Source organism: Chelonoidis abingdonii, chromosome 22 (assembly GCF_003597395.2).
Source record: "Chelonoidis abingdonii isolate Lonesome George chromosome 22, CheloAbing_2.0, whole genome shotgun sequence".
NCBI classification, from domain to species: Eukaryota; Metazoa; Chordata; order Testudines; family Testudinidae; genus Chelonoidis; species Chelonoidis abingdonii.
Genome location: NC_133790.1, coordinates 7,043,373 through 7,060,474, shown reverse-complemented (window position 1 = coordinate 7,060,474; position 17,102 = coordinate 7,043,373). Strand labels below are relative to the sequence as shown.

The 17,102-nt window shown below is 40.8% G+C and overlaps 1 long non-coding RNA gene across 7 annotated transcripts; it reads right to left on the bottom strand.

The window, feature by feature from the left end:
- Positions 1 to 332: 332 nt before the first annotated feature.
- On the bottom strand, positions 333 to 16,886 carry LOC116836806 (uncharacterized). Of its 7 annotated transcripts, none has more exons than XR_012654710.1 (5): positions 15,284 to 16,886; positions 14,323 to 15,090; positions 7,100 to 7,315; positions 2,836 to 6,380; positions 333 to 687 (listed from the first exon to the last, which is right to left on the bottom strand). It is a non-coding gene; the product is annotated as an uncharacterized LOC116836806 (long non-coding RNA). The 7 variants fall into 7 exon arrangements; XR_004376534.2 differs by having other exon boundaries at positions 333 to 6,380; positions 15,284 to 15,333; positions 15,867 to 16,884; XR_004376532.2 differs by having other exon boundaries at positions 333 to 6,380; positions 15,284 to 15,333; positions 15,949 to 16,884.
- Positions 16,887 to 17,102: the final 216 nt, after the last annotated feature.

The window sequence follows — 17,102 nt, the reverse complement described above, 5'->3', positions numbered from 1 at the left end:
ATTTAATCTTGTTTTGCATTTGTACTTTTTATTTTTCTAAAGAATAAACCTCTTTCATTGGTTATAATAATTAAAACACATTTGATTGCCTATGCACCAAATCTGGTGGTGGTTTTTTTTTGTTTGTTTGTTTTTTGCATTAACAAGGACAGCACTATATCTTTACATATATATTTAAGTAATTATGTAGCTTAACATACATTTATTCAGAGTCTTAATTTTTATTTTATATTAGAGAATGGTGAATGATTCATTTATTAGATTTTTTTACTTGCTATTTGTATCAAGCTGCATTTGAACAGAAATAGAAATTTGATTAAAATATACAAAAATGGCATTTTAAAAATGTTTTTATTAAACAACAACAAGGAGTCCTGTGGCACCTTACAGACTAACAGACGTATTGGAGCATAAGCTTTCATGGGTGAAGTCACACTTCGTCAGACGCATCTATTTACTGAATAAAACTTCCTTAAATGTGCTGGATTATATCAAGAAAAAGTAAGTTTATCAAAACATGTTTAATAAATCAGTTTTAAATGCAAAACAATGGAAGAATGAACAGTAAATAGTGAACTGATGGATCGTTTCCTGTCACCATGGATATGTACCTAAAGATCCAGACAGGTGCCTAGTGAGATTTGCAGAAGTTTAGGTGTTTAACTCTCTCTCCACCTGCTAGTTAAACTGAAAACAAAAAAGTAATTAAGGCAAAATCTTTTCTGTGCAACAGAAACTGAAATAACTTACATATGGAAAAATGTAAATAGCAGCATTCTCTCCATTGTAAAGACTGAAAGTAACATATCTATATAGCTATATCTAGAGAGAGACAGACAGACTTAATTAGATGCATCATATTGTGACATTTATAAAGCTTGAGTTGATCTCAAAAGTTAAAGATGTTTAGCCCTAATTCTATATATAAATTTTAAAAATAACATCCTTTAATTCATTGAAATTCAAAAGAGGGGTCATTGATGCAGCATATTTTTTAAATTTTATTTTAATAGTTTACATAAATTTAGCTCTTAACATAGGTTGTCAATTTCAAATTGAATTTAAGCAGGTTTATATTTAAAAGTAAAAATACACTTAAATAAAAACAAATTTAAATAAAATCTGATTAAAAACATTTATTTGTATCCACTTTACTCTGAAGGCCCAGGAGGAGAATTTAGATTGAAATTAACATGAGTAATCTGTAAATCCCACCCTGCAGCACTTGAAATTCATCTTATAATTGTTGCAGGTATCAAGCCAATGCAGAGGAAACTGGAAGCGTTCTATCCCAGAAATTAGAGCCAAATAGTCATCTTTTTTTATATTCAGGCACAACTCTTATAATAATGTGATTAAAATATGTTTTAGAGCATGGTGTGTGATATATCTCACACACAGGAACATACAATTCCCATACATGTCAATACCCTGTGATGTGATGCACTCAGGCATAGCCGTGTCTTAAGTGCAGAGCCCCATTGAAATCTCATAGTTCAACAGTAATGAAATCTGGTGCTAAAAAGGGAAACAGAAACGTAGTAAACAGTCACAAGACTCTCTTCAACCAGTCCTGAGGCAGAATTTTCTTCTTCTGTGTAACAATATTCTAAAAAACGTATATTTTGACTCATATAATCTTCAAATTAAAAAAAAAAAAAAAAATCTGATCCTGTAAATAGCTCAACTTGTTTTAATTTGAATTGCTAATTTAATCCTGAAGCTCCTGCCTCAGGACTATAATTTTCACTTTATGGATTTTTGCACTGTCTTAAAAAAAAAATCTAATCATGGAATATATTAATATAGTGCTACACTGGTGACTCAGTAATTCAGCAACACGTAAGAACTTAACAGCTTCTTAATATTTCCCTCAAATCCTATACTTCCAGGGAAATGACAAGTTGATATGCTTTCTGCCAATGAGTGGCAAAGCAAACTAGTTTCTGTATTACCACACAGAATGTTCTCTCATCAAGGTAGGCTATATTTTCACATTAATTTTAGGGAGGAAGCCTGTTTAGGAAAGATAATAGTGTATTTATATTTAACATCTTTCCCACATGCCATTCAGGAAGTGTGAGCTAGTGTTCAGAGTGAGGGAGCAGAAGTTTGGATACTGAATTCATTTCCCTGCTCTACTGTTATTATTTGTATGACCATAGCACCCAGGAGCTCTCGTCATGGACCAGGACCCCACTGTTCAAGGTGCTGTAAAGACACAGAACAGAGAGACAGTCCTTGTCCCAAACAGTTTACAATCTAAATATAACATAAGAGACAACAGATGCTATATAGACAGAAGGGGGAATATAAACAAAAACAGTGAGACAGTATTGGTCAGCATGGTAGGCTGTGGTCTCTGCACAGGAGCACTGTCAATTTTTTTTTGTCAGCATCACCACCACTCTATGGCCTTGTCTACACTACAAACATTTTGCCAAGATAGTTATACCAACCAGCATAGCTAAACTAGCAAAAACCACCTAGGCTGTCTCTACACTAAGCACTTACTGATTTTGGAATACCAGAATACTATTCCAGCAAAGCATTCCTAGTGTGGATGCAGCTATAATGGGGAAACTGTGCTTTGTACTGGTACAGTAAAGCCACCCACTACAAATGAAATTAGCTATACCAGTAAAAGTGCAGATTTTGTATAAACTAGGCCACAGGAATTTGATTAAGTCATTTAACTTTTGTGCTACCTGTAAAATGCATACAAAAATAGGTCAATGGGATACTATGAATTGTAATGTTTGTAAAGCAGTTCAAGCTCCACCCACGAAAGGCACTATGTCAGTGCAAAGCACTATCAGTACAAGTTATTGTTACCTCTTTTTCTCCCAAGTGGTTAGCTAATTTCCAGAGTCCTGCAGGTTGTTTCAGTAAGGAGAAGAAACTGATGACGGAGACAGGTTTTGGGGGTTTGTTCGTTTGTTTATGGTATGCAATCCTGTTTATTTACGAAGACCGGTCAAAGTCTTGTTTCCCTCAGCACAGTAGGAATCAAACAGGAGAGAGTTTCTTTGCTCACAGTTCCAAGCCTCTTTCAACCATCGCTCAGCCAAAAAGTTCTCTAGGTTTTGTCTCAGGGCAATGTTCCTCAAACTCTTTCTGCCTTCTCTATGTCTGTTTCTGTGTTGTCTCTCTCTGCTTCTCTCACAACCAGCTTAATCAGTCACTGCCCTACCCCCTGCCTTTGCTATATCAGTCCACAGCGAAACCTCTTGGGCCTTTTACTCAAGCCCTACCTTGTGCCTATGGTTTGGGTAGTACTTAATGTAGACTCTCTCCTCGGGACCTACACTACAGCACTCCCAGCTATCTTCGAGACACCACTGACTTCCTGAGGAAACCACAATCCTTGGTGATCTTTCAAAAAACACCATCCTAGCCACTATGGATGTAGCAGCTCTCTACACCAACATTCCACACAAAGATGGCCTACAAGCCATCAGGATTAGCATCCCTGATACCATCACGGCAAACCTGGTGGCTGAACTTAATGACTTTGTCCTCACTCACAACTATTTCAGACTTGGGGACAATATATATCTTCAAGTCAGCGGTACTGCTATGGGTACCCGCATGGCCCCACAGTACGCCAACATTTTTATGGCTGACTTAGAACAACGCTTCCTCAGCTCTTGTCGCCTTATGCCCCTACTCTACTTGCGCTACACTGATGACATCTTCATCACCAGGACCCATGGGAAGGAGACCCATGAGGAATTCCACCAAGATTTCAACAATTTCCATGCTACCATCAACCTCAGTCTGGACCAGTCCACGCAAGAGGTCCACTTCCTAAATAGTATACCACCCTATACCGGAAACCTACTGACTGCTATACTTACCTACATGCCTTCAGCTTTCATCCAGACCACATCACACAATCCATTGTCTACAGCCAAGCTCTAAGATACAACGGCATTTGCTCTGATCCCTCAGACAGAGATAAACAGCTACAGAATCTCTATCAAGCATTCTTAAAATGGCAATACCCACCTGGTGAAGTGAAAAAACAGACTGACAGAGTCAGAAGGGTACGGAGAAGTCACAAGACAGGCTCAACAAAGGAAGTAACAGAATGCCATTAGCCGTCACTTACAGCCCCCAACTAAAACCTCTCCAGTGCATCATCAAGGATCTAGAACATATCCTTAAGGACAATCCCTCACCCTCACAGACCTTGAGAGACAGGCCAGTCCTTGTCTACAGACAGCCTCTCAACCTGAAGCAAATACTCACCAGCAACTACACATCACACAACAAAAACACCAACCCAGGAACCAAACCCTGCTATAAACCCTGGTGCCAACTCTGTCCACATACCTATTCAAGGGACAGTATCAGCCACACTATCCAGGGTTCGTTCTTCTGCACATCTACCCATGTGATATATGCCATCATGTGCCAGCAATGCCCTTCTACCATGTACCTTGGCCAAACCCAACAGTCTCTACGCAAAAGAATAAATGGACACAAATCTGACATCAGGAATCATAACATTCAAAAACCAGTAGGAGAACACTTCAGTGTCTCTGGGTCACTCAATAACAGACCTAAAAGTGGCAATTCTTCGACAACAAAAAACTTCAAAAATAGGCTCCAATGTGAAGCTGCAGAACTGGAATTAATTTGCAAACTGGATACCATCAGATTAGGCCTGAATAATGACGGAGTGGTTGGGTCATTACAAAACCTAAATTTAATTTCCCCGATACTAATTTCTCCCTACTTTTACTCACACCGTCTTGTCAACTGACTGTAACTGGCCACTCTCTTACCACTTCAAAGGAGATTTTTCCTCCCTTGGTATCCTGCTGTTAATTTATTTATCTCGTTAGACTGACCTCACACTTGGTAAAGTAACCCCTCATCCTTTCATGTATTTATACCTGCTCCTGTATTTTTCACTTTGTGCATCTGATGAAGTGGGTTCTAGCCCACAAAAGCTTATGCCCAAATACAGTTGTTAGTCTCAGGTGCCACGAGGACTCCTCACTGGTTGTTTTTTTTTTGTTTGTTTGTTTTGGTTCCATAAAGGAGCTCAATTGCTTTTTTACATCTATCCAGAATGAAAGGTGGCTGTTACATGCATCAGTTTAAATAATGTTTAGCCCAAACCAGAACATTATTAAATTGTTACTTGGCCAAGTAGGAAATAATACACTGTCCAATTCTTTTCAGCAGAAAGAGCTGCTAGAACAATTTTCTAGAATATTAAGTAATGTGGAAAAAGGAAATTTCAATGAGAAAATACTCTTTTCCATGTCTTGGAAACAGAGTTCCTGTTTAATCTGGCTCAAAGTGGCTCATGCACTAACCCAGTGCAAAACGATTAGGCAAACTATGCATATAAACCATCCAAATGCTACCATAATGTTCAAAGGGCTAAAAAAGGGAAAACTGGACAACTGTCTGTGGCAGGAAAATGGAACTGACAGCCAAACTAGAAGCACAACTCAGCAAAAACGGGCAGGGAACGTTCAGCAACTCTTATGTAGATGGGACAGATCTGGTTCATAAGCCACAGATTGTCTTCTACCTAGAAAGCAGCTATTCATAGAGAATGCATACGCTTTCTCTTCAGGTTATTTTCTCTGGTATCCCTTAAATCAGGGGTATCAATCATGTGGGCCAGAGTATCTATGTGACTGACATGACTTTCCAAATCTCAGTGTTGAGTGAATTAGCACTGGTGAAAGGTGTGGTGCTCACAGCCCTAGAACCTGAAGAGCACTGTCCACTGAGAAGGCACACTGTAGGCAGCAGCTGTGGAAGCTTCTCCTCCTTTCACGCTCCCCCAGAATATGTCCCTCAACCCTGCCCTGGAGGCGCTGAACACAGGAGAGTACAAGCTACCTCTCCATTAGGGATGTAAATATCAGTTAAAAAGGTTAACCAATTAAAATTATATCCTTTAACTGGTTAACCGAGGTTGCTCCGGCCGGCCTGGCATGGCTGGGGTCCCTCTGGCTGGCAGGCACAAGGCAGCCAGGGCTCAGGTTGCTCCAGCTGGTGTTGGGCCACCAAAGTTAATGGTTAAGGTCGTTTAACGGTAAGCCTAATGCTTACCAGTTAACCTTTTACATCCCTACTCTCCATTCAGTCCTTACTTCTCTGCCAACAAATGCCAGCCATGGTTTTTTTCCTATGATGTGAACAACCACACACTAGGAGATGGGCTCAAATCATCAGCTTATTTAATATGGATAACTGAACAGCTGTCGGACAGGAATAATTTGGGGGCACTACAGACTGATTCCCCCAGTCCTTTGTGGCACCAGCCCCCTCCTGTAGTCCAATACCTGGTCCTTGAGAGCATCTCTCTCAGGAGGCTGGTTTACAGAGTCCTCTCAGGAGACAGAGACCTGGAATAGGAGGAGCACAGGGAATACTGCATGCAGATGCATTTGCCCCATCTCAAAATATATATACTGGAATTGGAAAAGGTTCAGAAAAAGGGAACAAAAATTATTAGGGGTATGGAATGGCTGCTGTATGAGGAGAGATTAATAAGACTGGGACTTTTCATCATGGAAAAAGAGACAACTAAGGGGTGATGTGATAGAGGTCTATAAAATCATGACTGATGTGGAGAAGGTAAATAAGGAAGGGTTATTTACTCCTTCTCATAACACAGTAACTAGGGGTCACCAAATGAAATTAATAGGCAGCAGTTTTAAAGACAAACAAAAGCAAGTGATTTCCCCGCCCCCCGCCCACACAACACAGTCAACCTGTGGAACTCCTTGCCAGAGAATGTTATGAAGGGCAAGACTATAACAGAGTTCAAAAAAGAACTAAGTAAGTTCATGGAGGATAGGTCCATCAGTGACTCTTAGCCAGGATGGGCAGGGATGGTGTCCCTAACCTCTGTTTGCCAGAAGCTGGGAATGGGCAACAGGGGATGGATCACTTGATGATTCTCTGTTCTGTTCATTCCCTCCAGGGCACCTGGCATTGGCCACTGTCAGAAGACAGGATACTGGGCTAGATGGACATTTGGTCTGACCCAGTATGGCCATTCTTATGTAATACTTTCCCTGTTCCAGGAACCTGATCCCACCTCAAATGCTGCTAGTCTTACCTCAGCATGTTATTGATCAGTTGAGAGAGGAGTCACACTGAGAGAAAAGGAAGGACTTCACCAGCAAGGAAGGTGTTGGGAAATAAAGTGAGCTCTGCTCATCATCACCGACTCCTCTCAGAGGGAGTGGAGAAAATGAGCAGGCCGCAGCTCTCTGGAGGCGTGGAGAGAGCTTACTCGAGTTCAGGGATTAGAGCTGTTTTGCAATCTGAAAGTCTGAAAGGGTTAAAAATAAAAACAAATTTTTGGAAATAGGCTTGGGTCAAAAATACACTGCTCATGTTTTCATGCTGCTTATGCTTCTTAATGGATCAAAGGGAACGGATGTTTCTTCCACTGAACAGCTTATTGGTAGCTAAGGTAAAGAAGAATCTGCAGCTGCTTAGCAACTGTAAGCTGCTGTGCTATGCAGCAGAATAGGGCTATAGTGGATCAGCCAATATTAGGCAGACCACATATCCAAGCCAGTTCTACTGAAAAACCCTGGCTTAATAAACCAGCTGGAGCACTCAAACAGCCCTGTCCAAAAAAAATCCAAACTGCGATACCATCAGTAATAGCGATAACATAAAGGGGACAAAGAACTCAGCTTGATTTCATATCACAAGTGGAGCTTGCAATGCAATAGTTAGAGGGAAAAAAAAAAACCAACTGTTTCACTTATAAGGTGAACGAATTTGAAAGTCATCACAAGAGAAAAAAAAAAAGAGACAACAGCTCACAACTTTTTTTTTACAAATAACTATTCTAACAGCATTTTCCATCAGCCAGTTATTATCACATGCTCTGCATTCACACTTGTTAAAACAGCTCAAATACAATAGTGTCTCTAGACAGTCTGAGTGATTGAAGTCTCAATACACAAGTATTTTGATCCATATGTTTGTAGTTTACCACTCACAGTGTATGCTTTCATTTGCTTTCAATAACACAACCTCAATGAATGCCAAAATTCATAACTACTGAAGTAATTTCTGTTTAAAATTTGACAGTTTTAGGCCAGGAAGCATTAAGCTAAAATTTTGAAATGATGTAATGACTTCTAAGTACTGATCAGTTTCAAGCTTGGTTGATTTATAACAACTTTTTAAAGTTTCAAAGTACTTTCAGAATTACCTGCTGTAAACACATTTCACTTCAGCAGTAGCTCTATTTAAATTGTGAATGAAATGAGATGCAGAAGCTAGTGTATGACAGGAATTGAATTTGCTTTGTTATTCTTTTATAGCTCAAAAAATATTATATTTTTAAAGCATTCAAAAACTGTCTTGATGTGCTGCTCCTGCTTAGTATTACAAAAAGTATAATGAATAACCAATATATTGAGATTACAAAAATCATGTGCATCAAATGTCATATGGATTTTTTCTGATGACAGATGTGTTCTTTCCATCATATGTGATTAGCTATGGACACAGATCTTCTTGTATCAAGACCGTGAAAACAATACAATAGATAAAGGTTCCAAGTCTCATGCTAGATCAATGGTTCTCAATCTTTTCGGGCTCAGGACCCATTTGCAAATGTTCATGGCCTGTTGCAACCCAGCAAATAGACTAGAGGGGTGGAGGCCCTGGGGTGGTTTCAATCAGATCCTATCCCTGGAGGGGTTGAATCCTGCCTGCCCAGCACTCACCCCACAATGGGAGCTCCTGCAGCTCTTGTGCTGTGGGGCTGACTGGGCTTGGCTCTCCACTCCAGGTGTTTCAACCTCTGTGGTTGCAGCACCACTCAGGTTTGGCCCCAGCTCCCTGACTGGACCAGATCTGTGAGAATGGAATTATGACCTGGCTCATGGGGTTCGAGTGCCACTCACTCAGATTTGGCCCACCCAGACTCTCATCCTCTTTGACAGCTGGCCAAACCTGAGCAGTGCTAGGATCTCAGAGGTTGCAGTGCCGGGAAGAGGGAGGCAATCCCAGTCAGCCCTGTGGGAAAGGAGCCACAGAAGTTGCCAGGCAATCGTTTGAAACATTCTAATAATATTTTTTTTTTAAATAATTGGAGATATACCCATCTCCTAGAACTGGAAGGGACCATGAAAGGTCATCAAGTCCAGCCCCCTACCTTCACTAGCAGGACCAAGTACTGATTTTTGCCCCAGATCCTTAAGTGGCCCGCTCAAGGGCTGAACTCACAACCCTGGGTTTAGCAGGCCAATGCTCAAACCACTGTACTATCCCTCCCCAGTCTGGTGACCCAGTTTTGGATCCTGACCCATGGGCTGAGAAACCCTGTGCTAGATCACATGTATATTCCCAGTGAGTATATTGCAGGGTAGGATAGAGGTGAAAGGCAGCCCTACCTAGAGATGGCATGAGAAATTACAGACATCTTTTCTGCCCCACTCTGGCAGAGGTTAAAAATTGTATGGCACAAAAAAAAAAAAAAAAAGGAAAACCATCTTCCTTGGTCAACATTCCCATTCTTACTATTTTAGATTCTAGTGTAAATTATATAATGTTTTGATGAAATTACAAGTTTGGTCGATAAAGGTAACAGTGTTGATGTAATACACTTCTGTAAGGCATTTGACTTGACTCTGTACAACATTTTGATTAAGAAAGTAAAACGATATAAAATCAACATGAATTCAAAACTGTCTGATAGGTCTCAAAATGTAAATTGTTAACAGGAAATCACCAGTGAGTGGGAATGTTCCTAGTGGGATCCTGCAGGGATCGGTTCCTCACCCTATGTTATTAAATATTTGTTTATCAATGACCTGGAAGAAAATATAACATGGTTACGGACAAAGTATGCAGATGACAAAGAATTGGGTAGTGGGTAAATAATGCAGAGGACAGGTCATTGATAGAGTGATCTGGATTGCTTGGTAAACTGGGCTCAAGCAAACAATATTTTTAATATAGCCAAGTGTATGTCTTTACGTTTTGCCACAATAAAACATCTGGGAACAAAAAATCCAGGCCATGCCTCCAAGATGGGAGATTCTGAGATGCAGTAACTTAAAGAACTTGGCAGCATTGTGGATAATCTGAATATGAGCTTGCAGTGCAGTGCTGTGGTCAAAAGGAGCTAATATGATCCATGGATTTATAAACATGGGAATATTAAGAAGGAGTAGAGAAGTCATATTACGTCTGTATTTGGCACTGCTGACACTGTTACTGGAATACTGTGAGCAATTCATGTGTGTATATTTCAAGCAGGAGGTTGAAAAATTGGAGAAGATTCAGAGAAAAGCCATGAGACTGATTAAAGGATTGGTAAACATGCCCTATAGTGAGAGACTTAAGGAGCTCAATCCATTTAGGTGATCAGAAGAAGGTTAAGGGGTAATGCGATCACAGTCTAGAAGTATCTATAAACAGAAGTTTGATAACATAGAGCTATTACATTTTTTTTAAATGAGGGTAGTTAATCACTGAAACAATTGAACAAGGAGTATGATGGCTTCTCCAGCCAGAAAGGTTAAAACCAAGACTTGATATTTTTCTAAAAGATATACTCTAGTTCAACCACAACTATTGGACCTGAGGCAGTCATTAACTGCAGGAAGTCCTATAGACTGTCTAATGCAGGAAGTCAAACTAGATGATCACAATGATACCGTCTGTCCTTCTATTAATCTAGTGTCCAAAGCCGCATGAGAGTAGCTACACATGCCTGCACAGACCCTGCATTACTGTATTAGTTTCTAAATTCACTATTGTAACAAAAAAAAAAAAAAAAAAAGGGTACAGGACCCTCAGCATAAAAGAGCTGTGAAACTGAGTATCGTCAAAATTAATGTCTACCAGGGTAGCTACAAAACTTATTATTATATATATATCTGCTTCTGTAGTGTCTCTCATCCTAGAGTATGTCAGATATAACACTTTGTCACAGAAATGCAGCCACCACTTGGACAACTGGCACAGAGCATGCTGCTCAATAATGAAGCAGTGGGATACGCTGGGCAAGAACAAATCCTGTTCCTATGAGACAGAGCATTACTGAATCATTAGGGAGCACATAACAGCAGAAATTTCAGGACTAAAATTGAGTCAGTCTAACACAAAGAAAGTCTCGGTTGACCTTTCTGGGATTTAAAATGCAGTGATAGCCCAGTGTTTCAGACCTGATGCTTGGTCACTAAGCCATCCATTCTACAGTTATAGCTGCTCTCAGATTGTGTCAACAACTTTTAGACTACATTTAAAACACTATTTAACAACCTTACAAAAGCAAGGAAATTCCTAGTTCAGACATGTATGACGTGATTTTCAAGGGTGCTAGGTAGCCTCTTATTCATCAAGAGCTGCAGGTGCTCAGCACTTCTGAAAAATAGGCCACTAATCTCTGCCTCAACCCACTTTATGTTACTTACTGCAGCACATTTGGGCCCAGGTTTTCAGTACTCCATCACACTGGCTTTCACTTGCACATATGTGCAACTCTCTACACATACTTTTCTAACCCTAACACTTGCTAGGGCAATTCATCGACTGTAAGATTCCATTGCCTGAGAACACAGGTGACGGTTTTGCACTCTGCAAAGTGGTTAATTGCACACAAAGGAATTAGCACTGGAAAAGTAACTACACAGATGTGTGCTTGGACAGAGTTGTGCAAACACACACAAAAGTAAGGCCTTGATACATAAGATCACCCACTATTTGGAAACCATAATCACAGTTGGGTAGAACCAGTTAAGTGAAGAAGAGAGCTTCAGTATTAAATCATTTTGGAGGGATGAGGGGAGAAAGAGGTGATAATATGAGTTTTAACGTTTGTTAAAATATCTGAACACTTACAGTTTAATATGCATTTAAAAATAAAAAACAAGCACCAGAGAGTTGAGAGATGTTGCTTAAAATTAACTGACCACTTCCTCATTCATCACTTATATGTTCAGCTTGCACAATATAGTGCAAGATCTAGAACTGTTTTACTGTAGTAGAAAATAATCTGCAGCATTGTTTTGATTTGGATGCTGTTTGATTTTCACTATCTTTCAGTAAATTAAAATGGGTTTGACTTCTAGTCTAATAAAAAATAGTCAAGTAACATCTTAACAAGGATTTATGGTAAAGAAAAACTATATAGTAGTTTATGCAAATATCTTTACCTTTTTATATTTAAAGTAATCAGAACTACAGGCATGAGCAAGAGCCATGCACATGAATGTGACTTCATGGATTAGGGCACTCACTGAGTTCTACATGTTGCTAACAAAGAGATATTTTACTGAATACAAATATACACTTCACTTTCTGAAATTAGCTCAAATAGTTTCCTGTTTCACTATACAAAGGACAAGAATGCTCGAGTGCATAAGGGCTCCAAAGAGATTCTAAAAAAGCAGGGGAAGAGGGAAAAAAAAAAAGTAATGTGTTTGAACCACTGCATCCCAATTAGAGAGGAGAGGTGGCTGGTTAAAGGTATCAGTATTGGAGAGGGAAGGCAGGGGAGCCAGTTTTCTAATTTTAATAGTAAGTCTTGTGTTTTAGAGGCATTTTCATGTGGGAATTTATGTTTGTGTATCCCATATAGACACACACATGCACACAGGTTAATTGCTTGTTCTAGTATAACAGCTAGATTCAGGTTGTGGAAGGATTATAGATGAAAATATAGTCAACTGTTAAGAGTAAAATAAACCCTTATATTTATGGTGAAAAAGATGAAAATGCAATGATTTATTTGCACAACCCTACCCTCCCGTAACCCTCTCATCACATACCAAACCAAAGCTTTTACAAAAAACAAGAAAATGACTAACTTTACACACAAACTGGTACAGTGAACTCTGCCCTATAGATCCCACCTCCAAGAGGCAAGCATTTGTCTTAAGTAGCCACTTACTGTGAATTTTTATGGGAGGGGAAAAGGTATGATTTTCTTCTACCCTTAAGAAAAGGCCACCTCTACAACTGGGTTTTGCTGGCCCTTTGGATGGTTGATTAAGGCAGGCTGCACTATCTGATCTAATTTTAGCGTGGAGTGGAGTGAACAACTCCCCAAGGAGCAAAATGAGCATTATAAAGTCCGAAACAACCATAATACCCTCATACTTAGCTAGATGTAGGAAAATCTATTTAATCTGACACATTTTGCATTTCAAAACCACCCAGAATGGATTTAACCGCACTGAAAACGGATGTCTGTTAATTCTCCTTGTGAGTGAACCTCCTACACTAGTTTCAGTCGTGCCCTAGATTTTTTTTTCTAGAAATACAGAATATGAGCTGGCCTCTCGCCTTGATCCTTTCTGTAAGTAGATATAAATGGATCAATGGACTAATATGACCCTCCATTTACTAAACGTTGAGGCTGACAATAGGCAAGAAGTGAGGGAGACAGGCCTCCCCAACTCCTTTTGGAGAGGCAAGGATCCCCCTGCACGTACAGAGTGGTGCAGAGACCATAAGTAATACAATGGCCGCAGGATCTACAATGAACAGACAGATCCCTGCAGTCAGCAGAGAAGCAGGGGCAGCCAGCAACCTGATCTGGCACAGGCCATGCACTCTGCTGTCAGCTGCTCCTCCTCCCATCTCAATGTTAGACCCACCCTGTTTGTGGGCCGAAGAGGACAGAGGAAGCTTAGCAACATGCAGTGAAACCTACTTTGAGAAACAATGGGCTAAGAGCTAGGGGACGGTTTAAAAGACTGAACTAAAGATCACACGGCTTGTCCCGATCTCTACATAGCCCTACACGTTTCTAGCAGCATAAACCCCATTACATTCGTCTGAACTCCAGACTGCGAGCCCGTCGTCCGATCTGTTTAAAGCAAACACCACCATCTAGAGCGATAAGGGTGCCTCATGCCATTTCCTGGCCATTTGGCTAATTCTGTATTGCACTCGTTTTTCAAATGCCTGTGATGTGCTACGGTAATTTTTGTTTGGTTTTTTTTAAAAAAAGTTTTTTTAAAAAGTCACCAGGAGGATCTTCATAGCAACAATCGTGTTATTTATAGCATGAGGGCTTTGACTGCATTACTCGATACTGCTTTGTCTTCCCCAAACTAGTGTCCTGTTTCTTTAAGAGAGCTGCCAACCTAGCCCTGGCCTCCCCTCCTCTCTCCCTCCCCCTCTCGGTCCCCCCAGCCCCCCTGGGAGTGCCTAGCAGAACAGCAGGCAATAGCTGGAGCTCTGCCAGGATCTCCGATTACAAGCCCCTGCTCGCTTCCTTCTGCTGCTGCAAAGTGCTTTCACGAAATGGCAACCATTTTTTTTTCCCTGAGCCTTAAAAACAAACCCCCCTCTTACTTCTCTTCTTCACTTTCCACGAGCCTCACCAAGGGGGGGCGGGCAGTCATCTCCCTGCAATGATCGGAAATAGAAACAACGCTAGACACTGGGAGACACAGACGGGCTGCTGCCCCCCAACTTGACAAGAATACAGCATTACAAAGAAGAAGCCATTACGAACCACTACCCCACCCCCTCTCACAAACAATATGGAGTACAACCTGGAGCTGCATGCTGAAATGCCAGACAGCCTCCCGGTTTTTCTCGTGGCACTGGGCTGCAAAGGCATTACAAGCTTGGTGCATTAGCAGATTTTAAAATAAAAATCAGCTGGGAGTTAGTTGCATGGGCTCAGTAGCTGCATGAAAGCACAGAACTGCTGTGAACATCAACTGCGTCACTTCTTCCCGACTGTAACAATCCAGGCTGCAAAATCTCCCTCCTTTGGAGGCAGCCTCCCTCGTGGATCTATTTTCAGACCGTTTCGAAGGTAGCTGCCTCTCGTAGGGAAGGATTTTGCAGCGCATTTTAGTGAGACCTTTACAGGCTCGTGGTCACCGTTCTGAAAACAGTCCCTCTTTGTTTTTCGCGAGCCAGATTCTTCAGTAATTAGATGGATAAACACGTAAGGGGGTTCCCTTTCGTCTACTCGTCTTCTAAAAGCCTCCTTCATAATCTTACTGTTTGGAGGTAGATGGGGGGGGGGGGAGGAACAATTTAACAGCCATGTAATACCAGCATGGATCCGCAGTCTCCCTCCACAAAAAGCAGAGCTGCTAACAAGCTCTTTGTGGAGAAAAAAGAAAACACCCTCTGAAAAATATATATTAATATAGTCTGTATATGTATCGATGACACAAGAACAAGATAGCTACCGTTTTACAGACGATCATTAGGCTCTCTCTGTCCAGGACAATAACATTTGTCGAACAGGCCTTGGGCTATCTGCTTCTCTGCAAGGGCAAAAGGGTTTACTTACCCGCTCACCACTGATGAATGCAGTTCTGAAGGTGAAGTTGTGTTGTTTAGCTTTTTAAAAAACAGACTTATAAATATAGAGCTATATACTCTGTATCCCCACTTCTCTGGTAAATTTGCAAGCCAAAACGTATCTTGTTAAGACATTTAGAGATCTTTATATGGCAATGGTGTAGCATCAAAAAGCTATAGAAAATGTTGTCCAGTTATGGTGACTGACAGTATCCTTAGAACTCGAGGCTTAAATCTAGGTTCCTGTGACAGATTTACTCTGTACATTAAAAGGACAGCCAGTGGCTCTCCAGACTACACAAACTCAAAAAATGTTCTCCCCAAATATTTTAGTCTGTACATGTTAGTGTGAAAACACCTGGTTAACATTTACTGTATGTAAACATTTTAAAAACATCTCTCGCCAGATATTTTGCTTTATAACTAAAATATTTTAAAAGCATAAAATTGTTTTAGCTAAAACAGACAAAAAAACATAAGACATGCAAATGAAGTCTCAGAAATAAGGACAACTCCAGTAACATTAACATGAAAACTACACTTAGTAAGGACAGAATGGATTGGGTACTTACAATGTAAAAGAAAAAAAAAGTTTATCATATTAAATTTTTATGCCAGAATTCACTATTCCTAAATCTATATTTAAAACGTTACCTTATAAGCACCAAAGGAGTTAATAAAAAATGGCCAGGAATTAAGTGTTTAATACAGGAACTTTTTTTTTAAAATTTATTGTTCAGTCATAATATAGTTCTAAAGCTTAAAAAACCCAAACAAAAATATGTATTTACTTATTTTTGAATTCAAAATTGTTACTGCTGACATAAGGGTGTGCCATGACCTAGTTACACAAGACAAAGATGGATTCCAAATCATAAGGAAAAATCCAAATCTTTTTTATCTTCCTTCTTCATTGAGTCCTTTAAAATGTTGTCAGACATTAATACAACACTGAGAAGTCCTGAAATGGATGGTGTGGATTCAAATAAAGTATCCCCTTTTGGAACAAAGGAAAACCCAGTTGGCCATTTAATTCCATTGCAGAAAAATGGCTGCCTGATCTGTTGGCCTCTCCTTAGCTGTCTGGTGAAGGATGTTTTTAGATCAGCGTCTAATAACTCAAGCCAAATGGAAGCTGCGCGCTGATTGGCTGCGGGCTCCTGGTGCCTTTAACCAGCCAATTACCTAACCACGGCCAAATTACAAACCAAAAGCACAAGATGAGCTAAAACAACATGAAGCCCAAAGCCAGGCGAGACGCTCCTCGCCCAGGAAAAGAGGCAAAAAGAGAGATCCCCAGCTGCCTTCCACCGCTCAAACAAAATGGAAGCTCCACGCTGATTGGCTGTTGCAACCCCAGGACCTTTAATAAGCAAAACTGCTACGTTCTCCCCCTTGTTCCCGTCCTGTGCAATGGACACATTGTAACAAGGCGGCTCGCGAGCCAGCGGGGCTCGGTGTGGCTGCGGGGCAACACTGTAGCAGGGGAGCAGACACACAGCTATTCGCCCCGTGCCCGGGGCTGCTCCCTGGATGTCCCTGCGAGGCTCAATGAGTCCCCCCAAACTTGTCCCACCTCTGTCCATCTTGTTTAGAAACAGTTTGCGCTAAGGTAAACGCAGCCCGCAGATTCCAAGGAATTTCCTGCATGCAATTAACCCGGGGGAAAATCCCCTCCCGAGGCCAGCTCGGCTCGGGAAAATGCATGGCCCTTTATTTCGGGCGGGGAGGTGCCACGGCTCGGCGAGGCTGGGGGCTTCGCGGCGCGCTGCAGCTGCTGTGAATGTGCCTTCGGTTGAGGGCGGTTA